A 14,325-nucleotide genomic window follows, 5' to 3' on the forward strand; every position below is an offset into this window, starting at 1 on the left:
CGTTGACTTCTGGAGTATTACACTGTGGGTAGCTATCCCACAGTTCCCGCAGTCTCCGGAAATGAGATTCAAAAGTTCACGGTTCTTTTCCTGTCTACCTGGCCAGTGCATCTGAGTTGAGAGTGCTGTCCAGAGTGGTCACAATGGAGCACTCTTGGATAGCTCCCGGAGGCCAATACCGTCCAATTGTGTCCACAGTACCCCAAATTCGACCCGGCAAGGCCGATTTAAGCGCTAATCCGCTTGTCAGGGGTGGAGTAAGGAAATCGATTTTAAGAGCCCTTTAAATCGGAAAAAAGGGCTTCATCGTGTGGACGGGTGCAGGTTTACATCGATTTAACTCTGCTAAATTTGACCTAAAGTCCTAGTATAGACCAAGGCTAACGTTGCAATAAAGTGACACACATTCTGATGCCTCTGTTGTCATGCCCTAGCCTTGCAAAATGTGTGAGGGAACTGCGAAGGGTTTGTCTCTTTGCATTCTTCTAAGAGCTGATCGGAAGCAAGCAGGATTTTTATTACAGTTTTGATAGTTATCAGTTTGCTAGTCCGTGGGATTTGAAACTGCCTGTCTGGGTTGCTCCCAGTGAGGCAGTATTGGGGCTGTACTCTCTTCTCAGTTAAACCAGTATATACCCAGAGTAACTGCATCAGCTCAGAGGAGCCATTTCAAATTTACACCAGTGTAACTGCTATCTGAATCAGGCCCTAGCTTTTCAAGAAACCTTTTGAGGCCAAAGCAGTATCAAGCCCCAGACAGGCAATAATTCACCCATGCAGCATTGGGCCTCCTGCATACAGGCCCTTAGTTCAGCAAAGCATTTCAGAACATGCTTAACTTTAAGCACATACTGTAGAACAGTGGTTCTCAAAGCCGGTCCGCTGCTTGTTCAGGGAAAGCCCCTGGTGTGCCGGACCGCTTTGTTTACCTGCTGCGTCCGCAGGTTCGGCCGATCACGGCTCCCACTGGCCGTGGTTCGCCGCTCCAGGCCAATGGGGGCTGTGGGAAGGGCGACCATCATGTCCCTTGGCTTGCGCCACTTCCCACAGCCCCCATTGACCTGGAGCGGTGAACCACAGCCAGTGGGAGTCACGATCAGCGGACGCAGCAGGTAAACAAACCGGTCTGGTGCGCCTCTGAACAAGCGGCAGACTGGCTTTGAGAACCACTGCTGTAGAATGCCCTGTTGAATAGGGACGAGTTTCTGAACTAGAGTCACATTTAATAAAGCACTTGGAGGTTTACCCCAAAGAAACACCTGGTATGAGTTAACTGAATGGGTTTTCTTGTGTGTTTTCTATCTGGTTAGCAGTATCAGAGATGGAGTAAAAGTACCCCCCGAAAGGGGGACCTGCTGGTCTTGGGAGAACTGGCTTTATAATAGAAAGAACGGAGCTCTGTTGCATGTTGGAATGTGCTGTCTCCTTTCTCTGCTCTCAAGACGTGCAGTTTCCCCACTCAGCCTTTGTGTCTGCTGCAGGCTCCAAGTCCCTTTAAAAGACAGGGCCCTCTGTTTCCAGCTGTAGCAGAAAGATTTTTCCTTCCAACACCTGTGCAGCAAACTGCAAACAGAACCACAGGACAGTCACACTGAGCCAGGCAGTGACTGCAGTGCAGTGCGGTGAACATCATCTCCAGGACAACAGTCTCCTGCCTTACACAAATGAGAACAGATCCGCAGCTGGCATAAACCGGCATAACTCCCTTGATTTCAACTGAGGATCTGGTCCATTGAGTTTTACTCCTTTTAGAGAGAGTCTGACCTGGGAGACATAAATCACAAACACATAATATTTTATTAGTAAATCTCCTGCTCTATTTTCATAGGAGGATGTGGGGAGGGCTTTTTTTTGTTTATAAAATATTCTAGCAGATGTCATTGACAAGCTTAGATGGCGAGAACAAAATGAAGATAATGACACTTCTCTCTCGTCCCCTCCCTCCCTTTCTTTCTTCTCTTCCCCCTTTGTCTCATGTTTCTGAGTTAAGAGGATTTTTAAAGAACAGTAACGAGCTCTTGCTTTGAACTCAGAATATGTATGCTGCAAAAAAGCCTCTGGACCATCCTTGCTTAATATGCCCAAATATGATTAGTGTCAGACTGTGAAATATCACTTCCTTATCTCTGGGAGCCAGCAGACAGGAACATTTCTAGGGATCAGGGTCTTTTTATTTTGTTGGCAAAATGCAGACTTTGAGAACAAGATGGTTTGTGTATGGTCCTTTCGCTAATGTTTCTTTCTTAAGCCTTCGGAGAATCTCTCTCTCTCTCTTTCTCATTCTTCACTCCATCATCTGGCCTGACATTAATTCATGATCAAGAGACATCATTTTCAAAAATGGCAGATGACTTAAAGTCAGGTTTCGTTCTCAGCCATGTCACTGTCTTTCCTCCCTCTCGTAACCAGCCATCCTCTCTTTTCCTGAGCTAAACTTGAGCTAAATAAAGGATGCCCCAGCTGAGGAACCTCATTATTTGGGCCATTGCATAAACGACATTGTTGCTGTTTATCTGCCAAGAAATGCTGTTTTGGCATAAAAAAAATACTCACCCTGATTTATTTACTTATTAAGGGTCTTGCATGTCAACAACTGCAAACTGTGGATAAAGGATTTGCATCTCCTGTGATTTCATGGATCTGTGCAATGGTTCTGTCAAAGCAGAAAGGAGGTGGGGGAGGGAAAACTATTATTAAAATGTGTTTCCATACCACTTCCTTAATTTGGTGTGCAAAAAAAGGGAGAAATGGAGAAACTCATTGCTAATTTATTATTTCAGCTCCTTGGATTGCTTTGTGTACAGTGTAGTTTGATCTGTAGATTGCCATTGATGTAAAATTCAGACCTGGATCCAGATCCCCAATCTAGATCAGGGGTAGTCAGATGTTGAGTTCTGCCTTTGCCCATTATAGCTAAAGGTGATAATTGTGAAATTGAAATCTGGGTTTTGAGCCCATTAAAGTTCAGGGGTGACTGAATCTCAGGGTTTGGTTGAGAACCATTTGCACTTCGAAGGCTTGGAATGTTTAGAATGTTTAAAATACAGTGAATTGGATGTCTAGTATGTACGTACTCCAGTGCCTCCTTCTACTGGAGGAGAACAGAACTGCTCACCGTAGATCCCATACTGCTAACCGTCTTCAGTTAGCTGAAACTGTAGAGGTCAGTGCTTATGGAGGATGTGTCTTTGATCTCCACAGTCGCCACGAAGTTCTGAGTAGGCACCATGTGTGACATAGCGACAACTAAGGCGCCTTGTGAGGCTGTGGATATGTTACAATTATTACATGAACTAGAGATGGGTGTAATAGTTCAGTTGTAATAAGAACTGATCCAACATTTTACACGACATTCTTAATGGACCCATACCCTGGTGCTTTGAAAAAGTTCCATCAACTTGGCACCTCTTTGTTCCTTGGTTTTGACCAGGACTGGGAGAGGAAAGACTGAGGTACAGGGAGAATGGCTGTATATAAAGTTCAGCCAAAAAATCAAGCTGTGCTGTGGCTCTCGTGAGCGCCTGATATCAAGAGTCCGCGGACTGGCCTTCAGAAAAGCATCTACACGTTCAGATGCCTGTCTGAACAAGGATCAACATCCAGGGCTCCCAGTGGCTAATCAGAAGTGTTTTTTTTTTCTAATAGTGTCACACACCAGCCGGCTAGAATAGCTCAGTGCATTCAGAACAAACCAGTGCAGTCTCAAAGGAGCAATTTTGCACATTGTTTGCCATTGCACTGCAACTTTTCCTGTTTTTCTTTAGGGATTATTTACCCTACTTCCTAGTTTTTGGCTGATCTCTTGTTTGCTGTGTGCATTGATAATGAAAATGCTATTATCCTTGATTTTAAAATGCCTCGTTTGAGGCTGGGATCTTCAGACATAGTCATCACTGGCCCTTCTCTTTTCCCGTTGAAGTCAATGTCAGGACTCCCATGCAGCATGTTTGAAAATCCCACTCAGACTATCCTGTGGCACTGAGAACAGCAGAATCCGGTCCGTTAACCTGGCGACTAAGGGTGCTCCAAAATTTGTCATAAAAGCTAATGTATTAAACTGAGGCCTTACCAAGAAACCTGAGTGGCAAAATTAGCTGCACTTTTGTTACCTTTCTCTGAGTGCACCCTTCAAATGTCGGGCCTTGAGCTTCTACCTAACCTAGAATGTATCAGTTCTCTCACACTCAGGCTGGGCATTGGCCTACAGTACACAGTGTATTAATCATTTGTACTCCATAGGTCTGTCTGAGTCTGGGCACCTGCTCTTATTCCCTTTGGGTGTCTGTGACCAGAGGTATTTGATAACCAAGTCATTTTTTAAAAACCAAGGCGCCGTTTATTTTAGGAACAAAGCTTTTAGAGGAAAAGGATTAAAAACCAAAAGTCTGCCTACATATCTGTTCTACCAGTGATAGCGACATATGCAGGCCTAGACATTTCCAATGGGTCCCTGTGTCTCTGTCTGGTTCACTGCTTCTTTCATGAGGGAGTGTGTCTCTTTAAACCCTGCTATAGTTCTTTTTTCTTCAGCATTCTTGGACCTTTTCCTTTTCTGGTCCAAATCCCCTCTTGTAGGTTGGCTGGTGACATAGGTAAGACCAGCAAAGCTAATAGCTCTGGCATTGTACCTTTACAACTCATAAGTGTTTGCCAAGAGATGGCTATTTTGAGCCATTCTTTTCCCTCCTTGCTTCTTTTTCCAGACACTCTCCTATTGAGCTAAACTAACATTCAAACATTAAACATCCCCAAACCAGGCCAAAATATAGTTTTCATAAATTATCACAGGGCAGCTCCAATTCCATCACAGCAGACACCCCGAATCAGAAAGGGAGTCATGATTACATACCATGGCAGCTTATACGAGTTGAAGATGTACTTATGCTAAGGCCATGTCTACGCTTTCTGGGGATTGACGCTGTGGCAATTGATGCAACGGGGCTTGATTTAATGGGTCTAGTGAAGACCTGCTAAATGGACGGCAGATCGCTCTCCCGTCGATCTCTGGTACTCCACCAGAACGTGAGAAGCGTAAGGTAAGCTGATGGGAGAGCAATGTGAATGGAGGGATTTACAGCAGTTAGACTAAATCCAAAGTAAAGGGTAACTTACACCTACAAAATTTTCACCTGGATTTTTGCACCTGCAGTAGAATTTCCAGTGGACATCGAAAATCCTGGCATCTCTGACTCTGATTTATATCCACAAAGAGCTAGCTAGAAGCTCAAGTACTCAGATTTGTGGTTGCAATTCATTTTCTCGTGCAAAAGTGTAGGTTCAAATTTTGAGTGTAAATCACACCCATAATATATGTCCTGACTCAAAATATAGCCCTAAACACCAGGACATGCCAGACTGAATGCAGTTTCTGTAATTCCCCACTTGCATTTCAATTCAACAATGATGCCTAGATATTTCAACCTTGCCAGTGCCAGCACACTCTAGCAAAATAATACTAGGTAATAGCTGTCTAATACCAGTTCTTGCAGTTCTAACCTGTTGGGCAGATTCTGAATTCATTGGTTCTTAGCCACCTCCTATGGTGGAGTATATAAACCATGTCCCAGTCTGGAAAAGGTTAACTTGCTGCCACAGGCTCAATTAGCACCTACCTGGCTCCATCTGCATTGGCTGTTAGGCCAGGGTGTAAGATTTAAAAAGGAGGATGCCCAGTAGTTGAAAGGAGGAAGGGGAGCAGGGCAGACATGATTATCCAGGGCTGAGCTGGGGAAGCCTGACTGTAGACAGGGGACCTGAGGAGTTGTAGCCAGCCTAAACCCCTGAGTAAGGGGAGGCGTGTGCCAGCTCCTGAGCTGGGGGATTGATTGAGGCATGGGAGCCTCTGGCTAGACAGGAGGACAGTCTAGGATGCCTGCAATGAGGTGGCAGCCAGCAGAACCCAGCCAGGCTGAAGGTTTGATTGTCTTAATGTTATTGTTGGATTTTGGTAAGAGTACAGCCCCTTCCGGGACCGTCAGAGTCTGTAAAGTGATTGGAGCAGGACGAAGGACAGCAGGGGAAACTGAGGCAGAGGGGCAGCATCACTACATCTAGCCACAAGCTAGCATGCTGGAGCAGAAACTTTACTACAGCTCCCAAAATGAATTTTGCATGGTTTCATTAAAGTTTTGCCCAGTTCTAGGTAGGAGCTCTGGATGCTATTCTGGGCTCCAGCCCAGACTTCCTGTGCAACTTTTGGCAAGTCACTTAACCCCTCTGGGTCTGCTTGTAAAATGGGGACAATAACACTTTACCTTCCTTACCTGGCTTGTGAGGCTTAATTGGTTGGGATGAGATTTTCAGCAGCAAACCCATTGTTCTCAATGGGAGCTGCTGGATACTAAGTATTTTTGAAAATCTGTCCCTTCTTTAGGTGCCTGAATTGGGGAGGGGCAGGGCTGAGCTCTTCTTAAAATCTGGCTGTTCTTGTTTGTCTTGATTCATTTAGATTTATACAAAAATATACAGAGGTGCCTATCCAAGGCCATAAGTGTCCCTGCCATGAATTACAAAAATAATTGTGCAGCATTTTGCAAATATAAAGTGCCATGTAGGTGCTAAGTGAATTTGCTTATGTGCTGATTAAAATTGCTTTAGAAGTGCAAGGTATTCCAGTGTAAACGAGAGAGCTGGTGACTGAGGAGTTTAGCAACCATTTTATTTAATGCAACTTTATGTGAGGAATGAATTCTTAATAGGAACAAAAGAAAAAAAAAGCCAAAGTTAAACAATCCCATGCTGGCAGGTGGGAGGGGACATGAATTTATGGCCATTGATTTTGAAATCCAATATGGACATTGGAAACATTGCTGTTTGCCAATGGACAGTCCAGTGGATGGTCCAACCACATAGCCGACCGTTAGGATTTTATGTGCGGGACATATTATGAGCTACTGGGCTTGGGTTGCTTTCTGACTACAGAAACAATTTAAAACTGCCACATACATTCCATCTCCAGCTGTCCCTTTGCACTAACTGCTTCCTCCTCATCCTTGTAAATGTGTCCCTTTGGCTTCGAGTGAATTTGCAAAATGTATCCAGAGGAACAAAAGGGGAAGAGAAATGGAGAGAATCGTGGATAGAAGCACAGGCCAAAATTATTTACACACAAAGCAAATGCCAGGAAAAAGGAGGCTTCTTCCAAGGAAGCTTTTAGCCCCTTGAAAACAAGGAAGAAAAGAATTGGGCCCAGAAGTTCACAAGTACAGAGCTCCTGTATATGTGAGTGCGATTAAGAAACTGCTGTGTCTTATGGAAGGCACACACAGGACCAAATTTATTCTTGGTGCAATTGCAGAGGAGTTACGCCCTTGTTGAATTTGGCCTGTATTGTACCAAGCAAATCCCGTTTTCCGTCTAGCTCTGTGGTGACGCAAGGTATGAACGCAGTTATTGGGAAGTGTCCTTGTGGTGGTTAGATGAGTTATTGCCTAGTTTTACCCATTATTTCCAATAGAATTACCATGTTGTTAACACATGGTTTGTGTGAAATTCCATGTGGTATTCTGCAGTAGCCGTGTAAATAACTCTTGTTGCTGGCATAAGAACACTTCTCTTGGGAAGTAACTATAAATATGTTGCTATGACACAGCGGTAGGGCTTAGTGCTGGAATCACGGTCCTTCTGAACACCCTCCTTCACTGTGCTGTGTGTGCTGATCAGTCGCTTCCATGGAACCAGGCAGCCACGTCCAAAGGAGCAAGGAATTTGATCCCCACAAGCTTTAAGTGTCTGTTTGGTTGGCTTTGGCATTTTTCTAAATGTCCTGGGTTTTTATAGAAAAACCAATAAAAACATAAAGAGGCTTTAAAAAAGTTCAGTGATAGACACAGGCTTAATCTTCTGTCGCCCCTCAGCCAGGCTCTGTTATATAGGCTCAACAGCATGGTGCAGCCATGATCTTCAGGTTGTGCAAATCAGTGCACTTCTATTGGCTTCAATGGAGAAATGCCAGTTTACATCGACTGAAGACTTGGCATCCATGTTTATCCTGGGCAGGTTGTCCAGGGTCTGACACAAGTAGCCAGCTCTTTCTCTCTCCCTGGTTAAAGTTGAATCTCTTGGAGACCTGCCAGCACCACTTACAGATTCGTCATCAGATTTGCCAGCTCGCTACAGCAGTGTTTAGATTCTGGGTCACGGTATGTTGGAAGCATGGTCAGTGTATGTTGGCATGGTCTAGTTGGCAGGCTAATAGGTTAACCCTTCATACATATAGCGGCACCCAACTCACCGTGTGGCTACAAGTGGACAACTACAGGACCAGTTGGAAATGGTGTTATTGCTGAAGGTATGCAACAGAGCTTGTTTGAAGGGTCACAGAAGATTTATCACTTGCTGTTTCTAATGTGTTCAGTTTTTCAGCCTGTTAGACTGACATTTTTGAATTAAGTCCCCTTTATAGCCTTAGGGCAGGTGGCTAGCTAAATCCAAATAGTTACTTTTAATGAATAGGACTCTTTCGCTTCTTTGGACAGGTGGTGAACATTGGAGCCTACAGCCTTACTTTGAGGCCAAGAATGCACTCTAGCCATATGTCAAATCAACAACCGCTTTATACCAAAGGAATCTGAATTCACCATTCAGGCATTTTGGTAGGTGTCCTCTCTCCTGGGGGAGATAAACAGAACAGTGAAAGGCTTGGTCGTGAAAAGTGGCTGGCATTTAATGAGGTGTGTTTGGGGTCTAGAATTTGTGTCTCAAACACTTGCATTTATTTGTATTTGTGGGTTCAGGTTTTTCCAAGGTTCTCATGGACTTTTAAAATTCCTCAGGGTGTAAATCAGTCATGTTGTATATTTAAAAAAAAATCACTAAAAGCCATTCAGGTCCCCAGGTGGCATCTTTGCTTTCAGAGGAACCTATAAAACTCAGAGATTTTAGGTTCCAGAATGCTGTGATTGTGGGGTGTTATCTGCATTCCAACACAATTCTGATGCTTAAGAAATGACTTAGTTAATCACTGCTATTTTGTGAGGGCCTCTCTGTCTCAAAGATAAATTATTATCAGAACTGAGGACTTCATATTACAGCACTGGCCAGCGTGGGTTGTTCAGATTACAAATAATGAGGTCCCATTATATCTATATCCCATTATATCTGTGTTAAGAATGAAGCCAGAGCATCTGCCATGGCAGGCATGCCACTGGGCAGCTGGAGGGACACGTTAAAGGAGCCTCCTGAAAGAATCATTCTGTCAAACTGTACTTAGACTTAACAACATTGGGGACATGTGAAGAATGGCCCAGGATAGACAGGGTGGTGGAGTCTTGTTTGTGCCCTAAGTGATGTTTGATAGCATGGGAAGAATTCAGATTCAGATTATATATTCTTTTTGAAGTTCTTCTATCTGCTTCTGTCTTTCAATCCCCAAATAATGACCCAAAATGAGGCAACAAGGAAGATAATAGGAAGGACATGGACATGAAACTCAGTGGAGGAAGTTTGAAGTATTGATGGATTCATTTCTCCAGTATGGATAGTCTAAAGCTTGACTCCAGTTCATGATTTTGCATGTCTCATATAAACTATGGCCAAATAAGCAGAGAGAGAGAGAGAGAGAGAATGCCAGCTTCACTGGGGACAGAGGGAAATTTGGGTCTAAAATGAACCTAGCACATTTGCGAGGTGCCATATGATATTTCCTTCACTTCCCTATGGGATAACTGAACTACTAGGATCTAACTCATTACTGTGAAGGTCTTTGAGGTACATCTGGTGATATATTACTGTTTGAAATGGTGGAGCTGATCCAAAGAAAGTACTTGATCTTTCTCTTATTGAAATCCACAGCCATGCTTGTGCTAGGCCCAGAGTAAGAACTGACATGAAAATACACTAAGCTCTTGAACTGAACCTGAACTCTACCTTGCATGAGGCTTGAAAAAGTTCAGTTAACTTTTCTCCTTCATTGCCTTTAGACTTCCTAGTTTTGGCCATACTGCAAGCTGCAGTGCCAAATTACTATAATAAAAAAATCTTGTGATATTTTCAGACCAGGAAGTCCCAGAATCTCATGAGAACAGGCTCTCTTTGCAGATTGCTTGCCCCATTTTGCAGAAGCAAGGAGCTTGGAGGAGGTTCAGAGAAGCAGCCAACCTCTTGGGCACATATTCAGACTGAACCTTTGGAGGGTCCCCCACTCCTCATGACTGGTTTTGGGCACATATTCATGACTGTACCTCATCAGCTACTCAGCGTGTTTTCCTCACAGTGAGCATGACTCAGCCTTCCTCCTCCATCCATTGCCGCCTTTTCCCATTTTCCCTTTTAAAAATTGCCTCTGTAGAAAAGTTACTTGCCGACACAGAATTTTCTCTCGGAATGATGTTACAGTTTCTTAAATCAAGGCTGGGTCAGCAGTATCACATGGATAAGACACTCTTTCCCTCTCATGTGATACCATTTTAGTAGAAGATTAAGCTTTTAACCTTGAAATAAAAGCAGCTTTCTCTCCTCCCTCCACTATCTTTTAGATACAACATCAATTCCTTTCTGCTTGTCTGGGAAGCAATCCATCCTGAGACTTGATCCTGTGGCTTAATCATCTTCAATTAAGTGTGAAATTGAAGGGCCATTCAGAACCAGAAATGAAGGGGAGGTTGGGAGGCAGATACTTTATAAGTTGCTAAGAAGTGCAGGCGGATATATTCTCCAAGATGCCAAGGCGTTATTGACTGTTATTGCTAGAAGTGCTGAGGATGGGCGATAGATAGATAGGAAGGACCATATGGGGCTAGATATTTTGGTGGGAGTACCCTGGGTTCATTAAGTGGTTCCCAAATACCAAGCCTTTTGCCAGAGAGAACACTGCTTGCTTCCCACTAGGCCTGAACCTCTTGCTTCCTTCCACAACCCTTGAGGAGGCAGGAATTAACCCCAGAAACAAATGGTGCAATCAGCTATAAACCCTTTTATCTGGGGAGAGACAAACCCTTGATTAGTGCAGGGGACTGATTCCTGTGGGGAGTCACCCATATCTCCCACCCTGGCAATAGTACAGCTCATTGAGTGCCCAGAGTCTGTGTATACAGAGAATGCCCTCTTGCCCAGTTAAGAGTATTCTCTCCAATGGCTAGGGATGGGACACTAGATGGGGAGGGCTTTGAGCTACTACAGGGAATTCATTCCCAGGTGTCTGGCTGGTGGGTCTCAACCACATGTTCAGGTTCTAACTTGTTGCTGTATTTGGGGGGCAGGAAGGAACTTTCTCCCAAGTCAGATTGGCAGAGACCCTGGAGTTTTTTGCCTTCCTCTGCAGCATGGGGCACAGGTTTAAACTAGTGTAAACGGTGGTTTAAACTAGTGTAAATGGTAGGTTCTCTGTAACTTGAAGTCTTTAAACCATGATTTGAGGACTTCAATAACTCAGCCAGAGATTAGGGGTCTATTACAGGAGTGGGTAGGTAAGGTTCTGTGGCCTGCGATGTGCAGGAGGTCAGACTAGATGATCATGATGGTCCATTCTGGCCTTAAAGTCTGAGTCAAAACTACCCCCAGGCCCAATCTCTTAGTCCCAGACGGGAACATCCTGCCCCTGTGGTATGAGCTCAGCGTCAAAGTGGTGCGGCTTGGTCTCTGCTGACTTGCCTGGTGCCCAGTCCAGTGGTCGCTGTGCTGGTCAAGGCTCCTCTGCTGCATGTGGGCTGCTCTCCCAGCCTACTCCTTAGGCCAGTTCCCTAGGCCCAGGTCCAGGATGTGTTTGGGCCCATTCCTCCCAGTGGCAACACCTGTAACATATGCTCTCACCTAGGAGCCAGATGGCTTCTCTCCAGCCCTGCTCCTGTGCAGGCCAATTGGCCCAGGGCCAACCAGGTGGCCTCCATCTAATCCCCTGCCCCCACTTGGTCAGGGCAGAGCTCTGGAGAGGCATTCCTCTTCTCCAGGGAGAGGTAGGCTGGGAGCAGAGAGGCAGGGCTGGCATTTCCTGCCAGTCCTCTAGCCAGCGAGGGCTCTGGGGCCAGCTCTCTGCCAGCCCCACTAATCAATATAAGGCTATAAGGGTAGCACCGGCCATTTCACACAATGGCCGTGAAGCAGGGAAGGGGGGCTCAACAGATAAGAATAGATCTCCCAACTGACCAACTATGAGCAGATGGCAGCCCCCAACCTGCCCTCACTTTCAGAGGGGAACCAAAGAACACAGGTTGCTGGGATGGAGCTCTGCTCACACTCAAAGATGCAGAAGAGGAGTTCACTCTGTGGCAGCGCAGAATCCTGCCCAGCTGGCCCAGCTTTCATCTTTATAACATCCCATCTCCAGCCTTGGCCCATTGGCACTTTGCTTATGCTCCTTTGTTGCTGAGTGGGCACAGTCATGGGTTTTGCTCTGCAGTCTGGAAGGAAGGCCAGGGGCTGCTCAGAAATGAGATGAGCAATTTGGCCCTCCACTGCAGTAGTAAAAGAACTACTGCTGAATTAAATCCCTCCCCCTACCATAATTGATTTTGGATGGTAAGATGGGTCCACCCCCCTGATCTATTATCTTAGCAACAGGCAGGGTAAGACAAAATAGGCTGCAATTACTTAAATGCCTTTACCCTGTCACCTATTAAATTTGCAACTCTAATGCCATGTCTCTTGAGAGTCCACAAACTCATGATTCGGTTGCTGCTGGTGGCGAATTGCTGTTTTAAGTTCCCTGGATCATTAGATCTTCCTTCCCAGATAACAACACCTAGCTCTTATCTGGTACTTTTCCTTGGTAGCTCTCAAAGCACTTTACAGAGGAGGTCAGTATCATCATGTCCACTGGGGAAACTGAGGCACAGACCGGTTAAAGTGACTAGCCTAAGGGCACCCAGCAGGCCAGTAGCAGAGCCAGAAATGGAATCCAGCTCTCCTGAGTCCCATTCCACAGCTCTATCCAAAAGAACACACTTCCTCTCAAATAAAAACAGTTCCAACCCAGGAGGCTGCAAGTGCACCTAACAAGCAACAGCATCTACTCTCTGGTCATACTTTCTCTAGAGCTGTCCCACTTCCTGGAGTCTTCAGTATCCATTCCCACTTGTTCACTTTGTCCCACACTAAAGACCCTGGATCCCACACCATTAACACACACTGAGTATTTATTCCTTCCCTCTGTTCCTCCTTCATCACTACCACTAAAGAGCTTATTTCTACCATGTAAAGCTTCTTTTCTACCTGCCGGGGTGGCAATTGCCCTCCTGCTTTCAGAGCTGATGGCTCATTTGGCAAGGAGCGGGTCAAGCACCAGGAGGGCGTTCAACATTTCCGCCCGGCAGGGGTGCCACTCAGACAGGCTTAGCTGAGAGCCTGCAACTTAATCACGTCAAGGCAGGCTCTCTCCTCCCTTCCTGTGACCTCTAAGGCACACAGGCAGGGCATTAGTGCTTCCAGCCCATTGGAATCAAGGAGGCCTCCCAAAAGGTTACCTCCCTTCATCAAACTTACCCTGCACCACCCCTGAGAGTGGAGCCGCCATTATTGGCAGTTGCTCCAAAGGGGCCTGTGTAATATGCTGTAATCAAACACCTCTTAAGATAATACTGTGTTCAAAGGCAGTCATATCCCATAGAGAGAGCATCCATCCCTGGTGACCTTTCTTTTCACTTGCTTTCCTCTCCCCACTAGCCCATTCTGGAAGCCACAGGGCAGGCTTGCAGACCCGGAAGGTGTCAAACTGTTGCATGGATCCCCAGGTGGCCAGCAAAGCAAAGGCAGGGGGAGACCAGCCTTTAGATTATGCGTGGTGACGGTGGTGGACCTGGGTTTTGCTGAGGGCTGTTTGGAAGGTGCATTTTGCCTGAGAGAGCGGCACTGGGAAAGGTTCTCCTCCCAGCAGGGCATCTTCCTATTCTCCCCCCACCCCGTGTCCCGTTCCACCCACCCCCGCTGAACAACAGGCGGCCAAATGAAAAAGAGAAAGTGAAAATAAACAAATGAATAACTGAGCCTGCCTGATGAAGCCAGCAGGGTCACGGAGCCAGGAGTTTAATCTTGAATGGAGGCCAAGGTTAATATTTGACTGAGATGCTCAGTCGAGTGTGGAAGGCAAAGTGATAATAGCAGTGAATCAGCGGGTCCCCACTGATCTTAGCGAAACGCAATCAGCCTCCGTCTGTTTCACCAAGTGCAGGCTCTGGAGGAGCGGAAAGCTCAGTAAAACCTGTCAAAGTTTTTTGAGGATGGAGAGTTACAGCCCGGCTAAGGCCTAGACAAAGCTCTGCGTTGGCCTTTAGAAAGCCATGGGCTGTCCAATGCTCTGCATTGAGTCTGGGCCATTCTCAAAAGTTGCCTCGCTTTCTGAAACCCTCTTAATTGCTTGTTAAGGAGAAAATCTCAGGGCACAGGCTGTCAGGT

Source organism: Lepidochelys kempii, chromosome 14, assembly GCF_965140285.1.
Source record: "Lepidochelys kempii isolate rLepKem1 chromosome 14, rLepKem1.hap1, whole genome shotgun sequence".
NCBI lineage: Eukaryota > Metazoa > Chordata > Testudines > Cheloniidae > Lepidochelys > Lepidochelys kempii.